Consider the following 17,538-nt stretch of genomic DNA (forward strand, 5'->3'; position numbering starts at 1 on the left):
TTTTATATTGTGTTTATTTTGCCACAATAAAAAAAAGTCTTTGTTGCCTCTCCTCATATTAACTTTTCTTTTCACATCTGTGATCCTATCTTGTGTCACCCTTTCTGTTGGGCTGGATCGTCTCTTCACTCCCCTTCAGAACTGCCACAAACATCTGTAAGACTGGGGGTAAGACTATGGGCATTGTTTAGACCTGTTCAAGATTGTAAATCCAGATAACATATGAGTGAATAGAATGCGTTCTAACTTGGAAATTTATCTTTGCGACAACAAAATGGCAAAGGGTATGAAGCTACAGTTTCTAGAATCCTGAAGGTTGGTAAACTGTCAAGGCCTGGCTCTTTCTCTAAACCACACTCTCCCAGACTTCCCTGGTGGCACAGTGGATAAGAATCTGCCTGCCAATGCAGGAGACACGGGTTCAGTCTCTGGTCTTGGAAGATTCCACTTGCCACTGAGCAACTAAGCTCATGTGCCACAACTACTGAGTCTGAGTGCCTAGAAGCTGTGCTCCTTATCAAGAGAAGCCTCCACAATCAAGAGAAGCCTGCGCACCCCTGAGTAGAGAAAGCCAATGTACAGCAAAGAAAACCTAGTGCAATCAAAAATAAATTTAAAAAACCATCACAGTCCCCACTCCAGCAGCCTGTTTCTGCACAGCAGAGAGGCCCAGGCCAGTCCACATCCTTAACAGCAGCTTCCACAGATCCCAGCCAGCCTGCCCCCTCTGCCAAATTTCTTTGCCACCAGCAGACTACTCAAGTCTGCAGTCACCAGAGAGCTACACAATTACACCATCAGCCATGGGACCTAACATTCAGACAAGCCCTGCATTGACTGATGTCACGTTCTGCTGCCACTATCTTGAAATGCTTAACTGTGGAACAAGAAGCCTTGCATTTTTGTTTTGCACTGAGTCTGTGTATTATGTGAGGGCTTCCCAGGCAGTGCTAGTGGTAAAGAATCCCGCCTGCCAAGGGCATGAAACAGAAGAGGTGTGGATTCGGTCCCTGGGTCGGGAAAATCCCCTGGAGGAGGGCACAGCACCCCACTCCAGTGTTTTTGCCTGGAGAATCCCATGGACAGAGGAAACTGGCAGACCACAGTCAATAGGGTTGCAAAGAGTCGAACATGACTGAAGTAACTTAGCATGTGCGCACTGTGTATTATGTAGCCAGTCTGGGGTAGTCACACACTCCTGAGAGAGGCCTGAACCACAGCCTGGGGATAAGAACAGAAAGTGGCTGGGCACTGTCCCCCTGGGTCCTCAGTTCCTTCCCGTCTACTCCCCGCCCGGCCCAGAGCTACTAGCTGCTTTTCTCATCTGTTTCTTCTGCACCTCTTCGTGAAACCTCATCTTTTACCTCTTTTAGTAATCAACTGGAGAAGGCAATGGCACCCCACTCCAGCACTCTTGCCTGGAAAATCCCATGGACAGAGGAGCCTGGTGGGCTGCAGTCCATAGGGTCGCTAAGAGTCGGACACGACTGAGCGACTTCACTTTCACTTTTCACTTTCGTGCATTGGAAAAGGAAATGGCAACCCACTCCAGTGTTCTTGCCTGGAGAATCCCAGGCACAGGGGAGCCTGGTGGGCTGCCGTCTATGGGGTCGCACAGAGTCGGACACGACTGAAGCAACTTAGCAGCAGCAGCAGTAATTAACCACCTTCTACTAGTCAACAGCTCTTTATGTTACATTTTTCTTGTTTCAATAATCTAAATGCTTTCTGCCTCCTGACTGATACAAGGAGATGAAGAGTAAACTAACAAAATAAGAAAATCTGTAGTATGTCAGATGATCTGTAGTATGTTCAACAGAGAAAAAAGAAAGCAGGGGATACACGTAGAGGGTATGAGGTCCAAGGGGGACAGCTTGCCACTGCATTGGGTTGGCCAAAAAGTTCATTTTGGTTTTTCTTTAAGATGTGATGGAAAATCCTAATGAGCTTTCTTGCCAGCCTAACAAACGGGGGTCAGAGAAGGCATCCCAGGGAAGGATGTTGGGCTGAAAACACACATTTGACTCCTTATGTCCGATTCCAACTGAAATGAAAAGGAAATGTAAAAATAGGGTTCAACCTGCTTCATACGAGCAAAAAATTCACCATCCAAGTCCAGAAACACTCCCAAATTTCCTGTTAGGCTCACAAGGCAAGTGGAGTCAGCATCTTGCAAAGACAGAGACAGCTCATCTCTGGATCACCCACTGCCTTCTCTCCCTTTTCTGCCCCTTCTCTTCAGGGAACTGGAAGGGTGGTAAACAGGGAAGAGACCTCTCTTGCCAAAATCTGTTAATCTTCATCAGTGTTTCTCTTTGCTCAAGAAGAAAAGTCATGTCATTCATTCACTCATTAATCACTTAGAAAACATGTTTTGGGCACCTCCTATGAGCCTCACCCCGTACTAAGTACTCCAGAGGGTATGATGTAGAAGACACAGTCTCTGCCTTCAAAGAAATTACAATCTAACAGGAGAAGATAAGAGGGATAAGATATGTCTATGCAAGTAAGTATTATTCAAAGCTAAGAAGCACAGGGCATTCCATGGTGGTGCAGTGCTTAGGACTCCACACTTCCACTGCAGGGGGCCAAAGTTCGACCCCTGGTCACAAAGCTAGATCCCATAAGTCATGTGGCAAGCACTCAAAAAATAAATAAATAAAATGATTTTTTTAAAAAACACTCCTTAGGGAGGTATTGGGAATGAAAGTTAAAAAAAAGCTAAGACGGATAACAAGAGAATTGGATAGCAGGATATGAATTCCAGCGATTCTGGCAGATGAAACTCACCTTGACTTGAACAAGATGAACTCTTCAATTCAGTCCTAGTAGACATTCCTGAGAAGCTATGTTAAAAAAGCAGACCGTGGATTTCAAACAGGGATGGATTTGGAGCTAGGGCAGAAGTCCATCACAGTAGAAAGGGGGTGAAATATACTGGGTTGGCCCCAATTTTCACATGAGTTTTTCTGTAAGATGGTATGGAAAAACTCAAATGAAATTTTAGGCCAACCCAGTATTTCTTTCTGTGGAAGGCAAGGTAGCTACAACATGTTCAGTTCTGCTGGGATAGGAGGAATAGGTATGGGCAGATATAGCATGTGTTTTTTTAATTGAATTCATGTTTGCTCCAGGCTAGGAATACACAGAGAGCTTCCCCGATGGCTCAGCAGGTAAGGAATCCGCCTGCAGTGCAGGAGACACCCAAGAGGCAGGTTCGATCCTTGGGTGAGGAAGATCCCATGGAGAAGGAAATGGCAACTCACGCCAGTATTCTTGCCTGGAAAATCCCACAGACATAGGAGCCTGGCAGGTCATGAAGAGTCAAACATGACTGAACACAAGGTGCAGAAATACACAGAGGAATGAGATGGCAGCAAAGACCAGCAATGGTTATACCAAACGATGGTGCTGAGCTGTAAAGGAGAGAGACTTTCTTACCAGGGGAGGTTAGCAACCAAACGACCGCACACAATTGCAAGGTGCAAATTGAAGGATGAATAGGAAGGTTTTTTCCCAGGCAGTCAAGAAGGAGGGAAGTATTCCAGCCATCGAAAATGTGTGTAAAGACACAGAGACATGAAAATAAGAAAGAATCTAGGAGAAGGCAAGTAGATAAGCATGTTAGAACACAGGGAATACATGAAGCAATGTTAGGACAAGAGGTTTAAAAAGCTGGAAGGGATTTAATCATGGCCTTGGGGTATCATGCTAAGGAGATGGGTATGAGGTCAATCTGTCGATAAAAATCCAATCAGCCTACTGATTCCCAGGGTTGATTTGCTAGGAATTTCAACTCTGACCTAGAGGGGAAGAGGAACTAACAAAGGATGCTGAGAAGGAGAATGATATGGTAGCTGGGGTGAGGAAGGAACACAGAAACGTTGAGATTCAAGGAATTCAGTAAATAACGTGCTGCTTCCTGCATAAGTCTGAGTGGTTTGAGAAATGAAACAAAATCTGCACAAAAATCAAAATACCATCTTTTTTTGCAGATGAATCTGATATTGAAGAATGTAGTTTTGGGACTTCTGGTGGGCCAATGGCTAAGGCTCTGCACTCCCAATGCAGGGGACCTGGGTTAGAACCCTGGTTGGGGAACTGGATCCCACATAGCACAACTAGGAGTTTGCATGTCACAACTAAAGATCCCACATGCTACAATGAAGATGGAAGATTCTGCATGCTACAACTAAGACCTGGCACAGCCACATAAATAAATAAATTTTTAAAAAAGAATGTAGCTTATATCTAATCAGGACAGCTTGACTCATGTGCCAGTCATAATGGCCAGGGGATGAAATTACTCTGCTTAACAAGGCCAAGGTCCTGACGCAACTGGACTGAATGAGAGATAGGCCTGCATCCTAAGTGTCTTCAGTTGTGTCTGATCCTTTGTGATTCTAGGGACTCTAGCCCACCAGGTTCTTCTGTCCACGAGATTTTCCAAGCAAGAATACTAGAATGTGTTGGCATGCCCTCCTCCAGGGGATCTTCCCAACCTAGGGATCGAACCCACATCTCTTATATCTCCTGCCTTGGCAGGCAGGTTCTTTACCACTAGCACCACCTGGAAAGCCCTGAGAGATAGGCATTCTCCTTTGGAAATTCGAGGTACTGTTACCAAAAAAGAGAAAGATGGATTGTAGGCAGCAAAAGCAATCACATTTGTTCTATACTTCATGCGTTTGTTTAAAGATCCACATGCTGCAATGAGAAAAGGTTGAAAGAAACCCTGAATTTTGATGCCACTGTGACCAGATCCCTTTCTCTTTCTGAATCTCAAGTGGTTTCTCTCCATAACAAAGCACTATAAAATTAGACTTCTCCTGGCCCATTCCCTGCCTGAGGAATGCTGGGCTCATAAATGAGGTCATGTCTGTAACGCTCTATGATCTTCTTGAAGACAAATGCTGTATAAATATATAGGGTTATTAGCCAAGTTGCTCAAAAACAAGTCTGTGCGTGAGTGCATGGAAGGCAAATAGGACCAGGGGAGGGAAATAGAGAAACAGCAGGACACTACAGTACTTGCCCTATGTCCTCTGCCTGCCTTTTGTCTGTGGAAAATTTACTCAAAGAGTAAGTTTAATCAGAGAACGGAGAAAATGCAGAAACAAAGGAAAGCAGTCAAAGGAGACCAAATAGTAATAGTACACTCATTAAGCATAGGCAAGGACCTTTAGTTCCTTTTCAAGGGCCATAGATAATACTCTGAGTCATAGCCTATGAGCTGTCTTATAGATACTGAAATCCTACCAGGTGGAAGATGTTAACTTCATGATGACCAGACTGTAGCCATGACATGAGCTGCCATAATTCCAAGAACTGGCCTCAAGGAAATGGAAACAAAGCAACCCTGGAACTGAAGATTCTGTTCAGTTCAGTTCAGTTCAGTCGCTCAGTCGTGTCTGACTCTTTGCGACCCCATGAACCGCAGCACGCCAGGCCTCCCTGTCCATCACCAACTCCCGGAGTTCACTCAGACTCAGGTCCATCGAGTCGGTGATGCCATCCAGCCGTCTCCTCCTCTGTCGTCCCCTTCTCTTCCTGCCCTCTATCTTTCCCAGCATCAGGGTCTTTTCCAATGAGTCAGCTGGAGATAAAACAATCAATGCTTGTCAGACCACCACATGACCCATTTCAAGATGACTGTCAGAGCTGACTGTGCCATTTCTGCACGTAGCCCCCTCTCTCTGTCTATAAAATTTCTTATCCCCTGTTTTTTGGTGTGTGTGTGTCGGGGCGGGGAGTTGGCCTTTGGACAGATGTCTGACCTCCCCCGCAGTTGCCAACATCTGAAATAAAGCAAACTTTTCTTTCCACCAACCTGGCATGTTCACCAGCTTTTGAGTGCTGAGCAGCCAGACCCCACCTTTCGGTAACAATAGAACTCATTGTTTTCAAGGGCCATTTGATTCTTTTGTTTCTGTGATATCCAGTGCCTCACAGTTAACCTCCTCCTCATATCCACAGACTACCAAGAGGGCCAGTTTGCCAATTTAGGCTCCCTGCCATGCGTGGTTGCTTAGTCACTTCAGTTATATCCAACTCCTTGTGACTGTATGGTCTGCAGGCTGCCAGGCTGCTCTGTCCATGGGATTCTCCAAGCAAGAATACTGGAGTGGGTTTCCCTGCCTTCCTCTAGGGGATCTTTCCCACCCAAGAACCAAAGCTGTGTCTATTGCATTGCAGGCAGATTCTTTACTGCTGAGCCACTGGGGAAACCCAGGCTCCCTGGAATGATGGGTTAAAACATTTGGAGAGCAAAGCCAATAAAATGCCAAGCTATGGCCATGTTGTAGTTTTTTTTCAGAAAGATAACTAAAAGGAAATCCTGTTTGGGTTCTAAATACTGATGGTTTTTAATCTCCAGCCTGCAATGGCTTGGAGCAGGGCTTGGGTTCCCAGCCAGAGATTGCAGCTGGGTCGAAGCAGTGAAAGCACTAGATCCTAGCCACTAGACCAGTGGTCAGTGACGAGGGCCCCGAACCTTTGGTTTTACAGAAAAGGATTTCCACAAAGACAGAAAGTAGTGAAGCAAGTAAAGTGTTTACTAGGAGGGAAAAGTGTCCAGTATGTGTGGATAGACACACTGGCAGACTCAGAGGGGACTCCCTGAGTCGAAGCCTCATGGTGGTTTGAATTACTTTTATGGGGTGTTTCCTCTAGGTTTCCTTTGGCCAATCATTGTGATTGTCTGGTTCACAGTCCAAATTTGGTATATCTCAGGATCCTCCTATGTGTGCTCATCCATCTCTTAGCCAAGTTGAATTTTACTGAAAAGGCATCTGAGTAGAACATTCCTTGACATGACTCCCCTTTGGCCTCCAAGGAGCTTTTCTGTGCATGTGTGGTTGGGGAGGTATCCTGACTTCTGAAACAAGAAATATGTTGTCTGAGCAGGGCCCAGTCACCTTCCTTAATTGCCCTGCTATTCTTGACGTTTCAATCAATAGAGAATGAATCTCCAATTGCTTTATCCTGGGGGGCCAATCTGCCTCCTGCCTCAGCTTTCACCAGCCCTAATCCATTCATCAAGATTCCTACAAGCACAGTTAAAAAAACAAACAAACAAAAAAAAACCTCTGGAGTTCAGTTTGTTTTAATTTTAATTTTATTATCTTTTTGGCCAGCATGTGGGATCTTAGCTCCTGGACCAGGAATTGAAATCTGCTCCCTGCATTGGTGGCCCAGAGTCTTAACCACTGGGCTGCCAGGGAAGCCCCTGGAGTTCAATTTAACAAGGAAAGAGTTCTTCTAGCTTATCTTAGATTTCATAAGAAATCTAAAGGTGGAGGGGAAAGGGGGAAAAAAATCTCATTTGGTTAAGCTATCTTACTTTTTAAAAATATTGCTGGGTTTGAATTGCCAATATCTTGTTAGAAAAAAGGATATTGATGTGCATGTAATCAATACCTCCTCCTTTAGGTAGAGGAGGGAGAAAAGGGAAAAAGGAGGGGAAGATTTTGTTTCTGTTCTTCTCTTCTGCCTCTTAGAAACCATGGATCTCAGATCTTACAGGTCAGCCTAGCCATCTCTCCACTCACTTTGTTTAGCTACATATGGATTGTGAAGACTAAGGAAGTAAACTAAGTTTTTCTAAGTTTATGTGTTCATTTAGTAGGATAGCAGGGACTGGGATCCAGGTTTCTACGTCCCAGTTTAGTAATCTTCATATTCAATCATCCTGTCTCCTTTCCAGTTTCAGGAACTTGAATATGACACATTGCCTCTGAGATCTTAGCTGTCTGATCTATAGAACGTACATGAAACCTAAACTGACTAAAGATGGTTAGGGAATATGATTTCTTGTGGTCCCTTCCAGTTTTTAATCAACCAGTCAACAAATATTTTAAAAGACCTAACGACAAGTAAATGAAGTATCTAGCCAGAAGTAATGTAAACAAAAAAGACTTTATTGTCCTCTCATAACAAAGAGTCAGAGGTACATCCAGTGGCTAGTATTAGTTTAGTGATTTAGTGATGCTGTGATGGACCTAGGCAAATCTCTCTTTCTAGCTCCTCATGTGTAGTTTTGACTTCTTAGCTGCACAAATGTTGCCTCATGGTTGCAAGATGGCATCTGTAATCCGGACATCACATCTCTTTTCATACTTTCACTTCATACTTTCAAAATACAAACATGTGATGACGAACTTAGATTTTGTGACCATGTTATCTGTGGTTCTTTTGTAGATAGGGTATCAAATTGAGGGATATGAAGGGAAGATCCCTTCATAGTTGATTAAAGCTTTTTTGTTTAAAATATCAATAAGTGTGAAACTCTGTCAAAGGTTTCATTCTACACTGATTGAGATCATGTGACTCATATGAATTATCTCTTCTGTTGTGTTTATGTAGTCAATACACAGATCATTTTAAAATGTTAAACTAGCCTTGCATTTCTGGGGGAAAAAATCTCATTTGGTTAAGCTATCTTACTTCTTAAAAATATTGCTGGGTTTGAATTGCCAATATTTTGTTAGAAAAAATGATGTTTATGTGTATGTAACTTTTGTTCTTTTTTAATCTCTTGGAGTGCAGGTTATTCTGACCTTATATTGTGAATTAAGAAGTATTCCCTCCTTTATATTTTTTTAAAAAGTTCATATAAGACTGGTATGATTTCTTTCTAAAATAGTTGATAAAATTTACTAGTAAAACCATCTAGAAACCATAAAAGATATAGGGCTATTCAGGTGATTTTTTTCTCAAGTCGATTTTGATAAATTGTGTTTTTCTAAGTTTTCCCATTCCATCTAAAGTATTGAAATTATCAGTATGAAGTTGTTCATAATGTTTTCTTATTATTAAAAAAATTTTTGTAGGATCTGTAAGGATGTTCTTCTATTCTCCATTTTGATTATTTGTGTTTTCTTTCTTTTTTTCCTGATCAGTCTCACTAGGAGTTTGTTAATATTTCTAAAGAACCAAATTGTGGCTTTGCTGATTTTAACCTATTCTTAAAAACTTCTTCCTTTCTTCTACTTGCATTGGTTTTAATTTTCTTTTCTTATCTTAAATTCTTAAGATGAAGTTTAATTGATTTCAAACTTTTTCCCTTTACTAAAATAAGCATTTAAAGCTACAAATATCCGGTGAGTACTGCTTTAGCTACATTCCATGCATTTTGATGTATTGTATTTTCATTTCCATTCTATTTGAAGTTTCTTTTTTTTAAGTCATTCATTTTTTTTTCCCTTAAATTTTTTTTGGCTGTGCCTCACAGCATGTGAGATCTTAGTTCCCCTACCAAGGATGGAACCCAAGCCGAACCACCGGGAAAGCCTCTGAAACGTTTTCTAATGCCCTGAGAACTGTGGCAGGCATAAAGTAGTCAGTAAGAGTTGACTCCTATTAACTTAGTTTTTTGTTTCTCCTATTAATAAGCAAGAATAAGTCCATGGCTCACCTGACAGCTGTGTTTCTCCCTCCTTCAGAACTTCTTTGCTGTATCCATTGCCTGAAGCTACTACTTCACAGAGACCCAGACTTCATCCCTCTTATCATTAATTCCTACTCATCTCGAGGCTGTGACCTCAAACATCATTTCCTCAAAGAAGCCGTCCCAGATAACCAAAACAGGGCTGGTTCTCTCACGTACTGGGTTGAATAGTGTCCCCCCAAAGTTCATGTCAACCCGGAACTTATGAACATGACCTTATTTGGAAACAGGATCTTTGCAGATATAATCATGTTGAGAAGAGATTATAGGGACTTCCCTGGTGGTCCAGGGGTCAAGACTTTGCCTTCCAATGCAGGGGATGCGGGTTCCGTTCCTGGTCAGGGAGCTAAGATCCCACATTGCTTTGTGGCCAAAAAGCCAAAAGGTAGAAGCAATGTGGTAACAAATCCAATAAAGACTTAAGAAGAAAACAAATGAAGAGACTATACTGGATTGGTTGGGGTGGGGGAGGGGAGAGAGGAGCTAAACCCAATATGACTGCTGTCCTTTTAAGAAGGGATTTGGAGAGACACACAGGAGAACTTCACGTGACAACAAGACAGAGATTGGAGTGATGCTTCTACAAACCGAGAAATGCTGAAGACTGTCAGCAACAACCAGAAGCTAAGAAAGCGCAAGGACAGATCATCTCCTATTCTCTTCACAGAGAGCATGGCCCTGCCAACACCTTGACTTCAGACTGTGAGCCTCCAAAACTGAGAAAGAATACATTTCTATTATTTTAAGCCACCCAAGTTGGGGTAACTTGTTATGATAGTTCTAGGTAACTAGTGTACCATGTTCTATGTTTTCATCCTTTATAATTTTCCTTCCTAGCTCTTATCAGATTATTGTTGTTTATGAATTATCAAGAAATATTTTAAAATTTTTAATTTTATTTACTTATTTGGCTGTGTTGGGTTTTAGTTGCAGCCTGTAGAATCTTTGCTGGGGCACATGGACTTCTAATTGTGGCATGAGGTCTTAGTTGTCCCCCCAGCACATGGGATCTTAGTTTCCTGACCAGGGATCAAACCTGAGTCTATTGCATTGGAAGTCCAACCACTGAACCACCAGGGAAGCCCCATCAATAAGTACTGATGATGTGATAATACTATTCTGGCTTTTAGTAGAGGGCTTCTTAAGAGAGGGTCTACTGTAATAAGAACCAGTATCTCAAATTGTAAGGACTTTGAAAGGTACATAATTGCGAGGGGGACTGGCCCTAAAATCACAGCATGTTTGTGACCAACTACCTCAGCTTCTCAAAACAAATCTTGGGTAGAAGTCACAGATGTTTCTAATGTGTAATCTGTCCAAACTGGTCATTTTTTTCAAATAACAACTGACTGCCATAAAAGGGCACGAAGTAGGAGAACAACTGGTTTTGTTTCCCCCTCTGCCTCAGGGCATTTGGGCAGGACATTCAAACTCTCAGGGTTCCAGGTTCCTTAACAGAAAAAGGAGGAGGTTTCGTCTAGACTAGATTCCCTGGTGGCTCAGACGGTAAAGCGTCTGCCTGCAATGCTGGAGACCTAGGTTCAATCCCTGGGTTGGGAAGATCCCCTGGAGAAGGAAATGGCAACCCACTCCAGTACTCTTGCCTAGAAAATTCCATGGATGGAGGAGCCTGGTGGGCTATGGTCCATGGGGTCACAAAGAGTCGGACACGACTGAGCAACTTCTGTTGAGGTCGTCTTTCCTTTCGTCTAGACTGTAACTATGGCCCGTTTGTTGGAACATTCTGTGGCTTTATGATTCTAGTATGGAGTAACAATTAAAAGATAGTATTACTTCTAAAGCACAAGCCTCCTTGGTCACTGCTAGCCTTCTTCCATGAACAGTATCTGACTCCAAGGATGAAATGTTACCACAAGATTTAACCTAAGCAGGTGTTGGACCAAGGATTCTGCTCAAAATATATAGCTACTAGTTTGTCTAAGCTTCTTTTACTTGACAGAATTAATGAGTAGACATTTCTAGGACTCTCATTTTAAAAAACTATATTAAAGTGGCTGAAGCTCCAATACTTTGGCCACCTGATGCAAAAAGCCGACTCATTAGAAAAGGCCCTGAAGCTGGGAAAGATTGAAGGCAGGAGGAGAAGGGGCTAACAGAGGATGAGGTGATTGGATGACATCGGGGATTCAATGGGCTTGAGTTTGAGCAAGTTTCAGGAGATGGTGAAGAATAGGGAAGCCTGGAGTGCTGCAGTCCATGGGGTCACAAAAAGTCGGATGCTACTGAGCGACTGAACAATGACAATAATAACAAATTAAAGTGTCTAGGCTGCCTGGTCACTTCCTATCTCTGGGCAGCAGGGAAACCACTTTTTTTTTTTTTTTTTAAGAGGACGAAAGGATAAAAAGCTGCGATTCTCAAGCTTTTCTCCAGCTCTGTGACTTCAAGGCATTGGGTTTTTTTTGGAGGGGGTAGGAGTGGGGGTTGGGGCTCGAGCTAGAAAGCTAAACAGTGTGTCCTTGACCTAAGTACCAGGTCTTGGGGTCAATGTAAGAAACTAGTGTTGTTCACTTACTTCACTATTTCTTCTCAAAACCATTACGTATGTTGAGGGCGCTCTGTGTAACCTAGAATACGCTCTGGTATATGAAACTTCTGGCAACAATGAAATCTTGGTTCTTACTAATTACGTGGACCTTAATTAAGAGAGTCACTGAATGAGTTTGTGCTTCGTTTCTCCACCTGTAAAACAGAGATAGTTACTGGCAAAAGTGAGCAGAAGTGCCAAGTTAAATTTTCAAGTGCTGTTGTCCATAATAATAAAGAGCACAAAGGAAAGATGAATGTGTCATGAGCACACTCACTGATACTTGCTGAAAGCCGAAGGGCTACGATCTGCGGTATCCAAGCCGCCGTATGGGCTCTTTTTCGTGTTGCCGCTTTCACTTTTGACATTCTGTGCTCGCGGCGGACTCCTCCTTGGGCTTCCGCGGATGCCAGTCATCGCGTACAGGCCCCGCCCCCAGGCACAAGCCCCGCCCCTCGGCGTGCGCGCTCCCGGCGCTCCCAGTGACGTGACTCGGGTGGCGGAGGAGTGGCGGGCCCGCTACCGGAAAGGAGCGGAGCTCCTGGGGAGCTATTCCCCCCCCCACCTCCCCTGCCCTCCCGGGGAGTCGTGTCGGCGTTGCCTGCACCGCCTCGCCGCTGTAGCCGTGATGCGCTCCACCCGCGAGTCCCCACTCCCGGGAGCCCCGGCCTCCGAGTCGGACGTAGCCGAGCAGGTGAGGCGGCCTTTCTGGCGCGGATGAGGGGGAGGGTGGGTGGCCGAAGTGGGGACGGTTGGAGCGGGGCCCAACGAGGCGGCGAGGCCGCGAACCTGCCGCTCTGCCCCGGGGGCCTTCCCCGCGTCAGCGGCTCCCACCGCCCGGGCCGCTCGGCAGCCTCCGGGCGCCCGCCGTCAGCGCCCGTGACCCTGGGCTGCAGGTGCTTTTCCCCCCCGCCCCTGACGAGAGAAAGCTGGCAACCGTGCTGCTGCACCCGCTCAGTGACCGCGTTGATTTCCCCTCCGACACGTAGTGGGCCCGGGTTGGCCCGCACTAGGGAGGGACCTGGCTGGGGAAATGGATGCTGCACTCAGGACCCTGCGGGTCTTACCTGCCACCTGGTCATGACATTTACAAGTCAGCATCGTTTTTGCTTTGCTCTGCTTTTACCATGATTCATGCTTTAAATTTCTCTAAAATCTAAATCTAAGTAGCTTCATTGAGAAAATAGAGCTAATTGGGCGATAAAGTGATGGTAAGACCTATGTTTCTCAAACTTGAGTAATGTGTGAACACCTTTAAAAGATGTTCACTCATTCTCTGGAGTTTGTCTCAGAACCCGCAGGGCTCCTCAGACCCCAGTTGGAGGAACACCAGTGTGAAGCGTTTTCAGAGAACATTTGGCCCTAGTAGCAAAGTAAAGAGATGCCTCTCAATTTAGGAACTTCCATGCTAGAAGATACACTAGGTTATTAAAGAACTCTAAATGAGAGACTCAAATCCCTAGTTTAATGTCATATTGAAGTCTTTAGTGTGTTCTGTTTTGTGTGATGAAAATAATTTCTAGGCTTGGAGAGGCCGAAGAGAATCATATTCTTTGTGTTATCTTACATTTAATGTTATCATGTCTTGGTATCAGGTCTGTTCATTCTGTTTTGACACATTAGCAGAATTACAAAATGGAGCATTAATTTGTCTAAGTAGTTTGTTGATTTCATTGTCCACCTTAATATTGATTTATCACTTGTATTTGTTGCATTTTGAATCTATGGTTTACATCCTTCCAAGCCTCATAGAGCTACATGATCTCACCCCTTGTGTATATAGCCTGGAAAGAAGAAACGAAAGTTGATCTAGGTACTTATATTCTTTACATTTTTATTCAGCATGTTTATTTAAAATAGACAACACATAAATACGGAGAAGATTGAGTGTGGGAAAACAGAAGTATTACAGATCAGATCTTGGCAAAGAAAAATATTGACCTGTGCTTTGAGAAAATTGTAATATTGTGAGCAGGACATAAGAGTTAGTAGGAAGTGACTTAAGGCCCAAGGCAAGAATGAGAACAGCTTGTGTGGGAGAGGAGCAAACCGCATGTCTAGAGTAGAGAGAGGTTATCTGGAGCAAGAAGAGAACAGGTTGGTGAAATAAGATGAGGGAACTCTGCTCAATATTCTATACCACCCCAATTGGGAAAAGAAGTTGAAAAAAGAATAGATAATGTAAATGTATAAATGAATTATTTTGTTTTACACCTGAAACTAACACAACATTGTTAATCAGCTATACTCCCAATTTTTTTTTTTAAAGATGAGACTTTGATGGATGCAAGGTCTCAGGGATGCCACACAGGGAAGTTGTTGACCCATAAGCTCTGGGAGAGTCTTGAGCTGGTCATACTGTGAAGGTAGTGTTTTACAAAGAAGTGTTTCCAAAGAAAGGTCTTCCACATAGAGATCTGTCGTGAGCTAGCAGTGTCTGCTGTGGTCATTTTAGATGTGTGGACTCTTTGAGGAAGAATTGGCAGGACCTGATGACCAACATAAACTTACAACATACAGATAGTTGGGAATCAGAGTTGAGAACCAGGTAACCCCAATTCATGGTGATACTCTTCTTAGACCTGGGGAATTTGGAAAGGGGCATTAGTTTGTGTCAAAGGTTTGTGAGCCCAAACTTAGACTAAACGAGTTTGTGATAATAGGGAAAGCCCCAGATGTGGAACTGAAACTTGAAGGAAGTCAGAGTTGCAGATCCAGGAAGCTGCAGAGGTGATGCAGGGAAAAGTGTGACCAGAAAAGAGATCATTTAAAATGGGGACCAGAAGTTTGCAAGTGAATGGTGAGAGGTAAGGAAGAGGTTTGGTTGCTGCTACTGCTGCTAAGTCATTTCAGTCGTGTCCGACTCTGTGTGATCCCATAGACAGAAGCCCACCAGGCTCCCCCGTCCCTGGGATTCTCCAGGCAAGAGAGGTTTGGTTAGGACTTGCTATTGAAAAATAAAATTAAAAATGTAAAATAAATATGAAGAAAATGTAGATCATAAATGCAACTATGTACATTCTTCCTCCCCTCTCTTATTTAAAAAATATTGGCGTATAATTGCCCTACAACACTGTGTTGGTTCCAGGTGCACAGCATAGGGAATCCTATATATGTACATTCGATAACCCTGTACATGACAAAAAATGTGTAAAAAACATAAGTCTGGTTACCCTCTGTCACCATACAAATTTGTTACATTATTGGCTGAATTGCATATGTAAATTTCATCCCTGTGACTCATTTATTTCGTAACTGTAATTTTTACCTTTTAATCTTCCTCACCTATTTCTCTCCTCCTGCCATTCCCTACCCTTCTTGCAACCACCAGTTTGCTCTCTGTATGTTTGTCTCTGTATTTTGTGATGTTTGTTCATTTGTGTTTTAGATTTCACATGTAAGTTGAATGCCCTCCATGTCCATCCATGTTGTCACAAATGACAAGATTTCATTCTTTTTTGTGGCCAAGTAATATTTCACTATATGTACATACACCATAGGTGTTTTATCCATCTGTTGGGCATTTTGACTGCTTCCATATCATGGCTATTGCTGATAATCCAGCTGTGAACACAGGTGTACATATATCTCTTCAAATTAGTGTTTTTGTCCTCTACGGAAAAATACCCCGAAATGGGATTGCTGGATCATGTGGTACTTCCAGTATTTTTTGAGGAACCTCCATACTGTTTTCCTTAGTGGCTGCACCAATTTACATTCTGCCAACAATGCTCACAGTTCCTCTTTTTCTAGATTCTTGCCAGCATTTGTTACCATACATTCTTCTTAATGAATAAATCAAGTTGTTTTGATGTATTTTTCCCACAACTGAGTGCCATGCCGCATCCTTACTTCAGCCTCTTGCTCTCACCGACACAGTCATTCCTTACAGAATTCTGCCTGTTGATGACCTTTTGATTTTTCCAAGCCCTTTTGTAACCCTTTGCTACTCATATCGTTCTGTTTTGCAGCACTCTCATGTCATCTTAGCATCTTACTCAGAGGTCTGGCTCTTCCGGAGTCTCATTTGTCTGCAATTTTGTTTGCCTGTGATTTCAGTATTTGCTAATATCTGTATCACTGCATCCTGTATTTTTCACCATGGGAGCCATTTCACTTTGCAGTTGACTGGTATTGTTTTCACTGTTTCGTGTAGGACTGTCAGGGAGAGACTGAGAAAGATTTTGACTCAGGACCTGATGTACCTCATTCTGTTAAGAAATGTTCAGCTGAACGGGGCCCCATCACCTGAAATCATGCGAGTTAATGCATCTCTTTGGTGATAGGTCTCACACAGCTTAGGCCTTTTAAAATCATGGCAGTTTTACGTAATATTGCTGAGTTTGCCTTCCTAAACTGTGGTGCCAAGATTCTTAGCTGCAAATACAACTGGAGTTTACGTTTGAAGATCACATTACCATATTGTTGTCTCCTGGGTAATACTAAATAAATATTGTCCTAAATGAACATAATTATTTCAGCAATTTATAAGCTGTCCTATTTTCTGTCTTTAAACACAAATTTTGTAACTTATAAAAATATCTTTTTATCCTCACGGTCATCACATATTTGAAAAAAAAAAAAAAAAGTCCTAAGACAAACGCTAGATTAAATAACATTTCCTACATTTGCTATGGTGCATCCTTACAGTGCATTTCTCTTTTGAAATGTCCTCTCTTTTCTCCTTCCCTCTGTGTGTCAGCATGTTTAATAGTCACACTGTAGTCCATCGCATATGTGGGCCGTGTTTAATGTAACCCACCGCCAAAAGGCATTTTGGCACTTAGTAACAGAGTTTTGCTATTCTAAATAATACTATGATGAACATCTTTATATGTGTTTTAGTGAATTTATCTTATTATTTCCTGAAGACAAATTGCTATGACGGGTAGAACAGAGGGTAAGCATGTTTAAAATTTTCACATATGTTACCTGTATGCCCCCAGAAGGTGAGTATATATTTAGATTCTCTCCAGGGGTGCTCACAACCTGTTCGCCTCCCACTGGTTAGCATAGTATCATCAGACTTTAATCTTTGCCAACTGATAGTGATAAAACCTTGTTTTTATTTATATTTCTCAAAATACCAGTGAAGTTAGATTCTGACTTCATTCAGAATTCTTATTCTGTTCATCTCCAATTGTCCTTGCTCATTTTTCTGTTCCAATGTTTCTCTTTTTTATTTATAAGAAATTTTTCGTATGTAAAGGATATTTACTTTGCGTCATGTGTATTGCACGTAATTTCCCCAAGCTTTGTGTGTTTGAGAAAGGCATATTTTTAACTCTCAGAAGTCTTAAACTCATAAGTAGATGTCTTTTATTTATAGTTTGAGACACTGATGTCACTTGAAGAAAAATCTTACCTATTCTGGAATTAGATAAATACTACATTTTCATCTTACATTTTTGTGAATTATTTGATATTTAAATCTTTGAGCCATTGGTATTCTAATAAAAGGTATGCTGTAGTAATCTCACCTTATTCAGATACTAAAAGTAGATATAAAAATACATAAAACATATTTATATTGGCATTTTTT

General features: G+C 42.5%; 1 protein-coding gene across 6 annotated transcripts in view; it reads left to right on the top strand.

Moving 5' to 3' along the window:
• The first annotated feature begins 12,434 nt into the window (after positions 1–12,434).
• Positions 12,435–17,538, top strand: part of ENTPD4 (ectonucleoside triphosphate diphosphohydrolase 4) — a 37,123-nt gene continuing 32,019 nt past the window's right edge. For 2 of the 6 annotated variants that reach the window (XM_069573998.1, XM_069574001.1), the window contains exon 1: positions 12,447–12,690. The gene's annotated coding sequence lies outside the window, so the exon portion shown is untranslated. Of the gene's footprint in view, positions 12,691–14,659; positions 14,804–17,538 lie in introns of all 6 variants that reach the window. The other 4 variants (XM_069573999.1, XM_069574002.1, XM_069573996.1 and 1 more) reach the window with 4 other exon arrangements.

The sequence above is a fragment of the Ovis canadensis genome, chromosome 2 (assembly GCF_042477335.2).
Source record: "Ovis canadensis isolate MfBH-ARS-UI-01 breed Bighorn chromosome 2, ARS-UI_OviCan_v2, whole genome shotgun sequence".
NCBI classification, from domain to species: Eukaryota; Metazoa; Chordata; class Mammalia; order Artiodactyla; family Bovidae; genus Ovis; species Ovis canadensis.